The sequence below is a fragment of the Penaeus monodon genome, chromosome 23 (genome assembly GCF_015228065.2).
Source record: "Penaeus monodon isolate SGIC_2016 chromosome 23, NSTDA_Pmon_1, whole genome shotgun sequence".
In the NCBI taxonomy this organism is placed as follows: domain Eukaryota; kingdom Metazoa; phylum Arthropoda; class Malacostraca; order Decapoda; family Penaeidae; genus Penaeus; species Penaeus monodon.
The window spans coordinates 16,144,864-16,145,896 of NC_051408.1; the positions used below are offsets into that span (position 1 = coordinate 16,144,864).

Genomic DNA, 1,033 nt, shown 5'->3' on the forward strand with positions numbered 1-1,033 from the left:
TACATTACATAGCTGTTAATTCTATGGTCTGAAAGAAGATAGTCATACTTGTTTCGTGAGTTACAACCTAAACCTGGACAAAACAACCTTCGTGAATAAGGGGGAACATAACCAAGCAAATGATGGTAACGAGGTGTTTTACAGATCGTATTTTCTATTTATCTATTGATTGATAGGGCATTTTCTCTTTTTCATTTGTGAAAACTGTGTTTATGATTCAGAAACGAGTAATTAAACTATTTCAACCTTTCCCTCTTGATCTTTAATGCGTTGTATAAAAAAAAGAAAAAGCTCGCGGCTTACAGAAAAGAGCTGCAAAAAATTATCTGATTTTATCATAAGAAGAAATCTCTCTCAACAAGACGCGGACTTAAGATACAGGTTTATCAAGCTATGAGAAGCATATAACAAAGACCCGCCTGGACAACTCGATTATCTATTAGCAATCTTTTAATGGCAAGAAGAGGCTTCTTCAAGATAACAGCCTTTCATGCTGCCTGATCTTTACTTCCAAACAACTGAGTAAAATAGTAGAAGTTAAATTCCGTGAATCCCAATGATTTATTAAAGGACAAAATGTAAAGCCTCTTTACTTAATATATTTATTATTATAAAAGTCCAATGCTACATACAGAACAATCATCTTTTTTCTGTAAAATTTTGTTACATCAAATCTTCTCACGGGAACAACAACTACACATGAAGAAAGTCTGCGGAACTTCCCCCACCATCTTTCAGTGGGTGGAAGGGGGCGGGGCTTGAGTTCTGTCCAATTATTTAAAAGAAATAAAATGTGTGTTTATCATAAAGAAGACTTCCTGTAAAATAATACATTGACGTAGAAGACAGGATGTTAGTGTACATTTTTGTAAAGCCATACAAGAAATATCCTAATGGAAAGATATAATGGTTGACAACAATGTTACATGTTACAAGTTTATCATAGACTGTAGAAATGTAGAAATCCTGTTTGTAAAGTATTCGGTCAATTTCACAGTCCCAACATTCAGACACAGAACGAGTAAGTATAATA

At 33.9% G+C, this 1,033-nt stretch overlaps 1 protein-coding gene across 1 annotated transcript in view; it reads right to left on the bottom strand.

Moving 5' to 3' along the window:
- Window positions 1-588: 588 nt before the first annotated feature.
- Window positions 589-1,033, bottom strand: part of LOC119587824 — a gene marked incomplete at its 5' end in the record, with an annotated part of 7,253 nt that continues 6,808 nt past the window's right edge. The window contains 1 exon segment of the mRNA XM_037936527.1: window positions 589-1,033.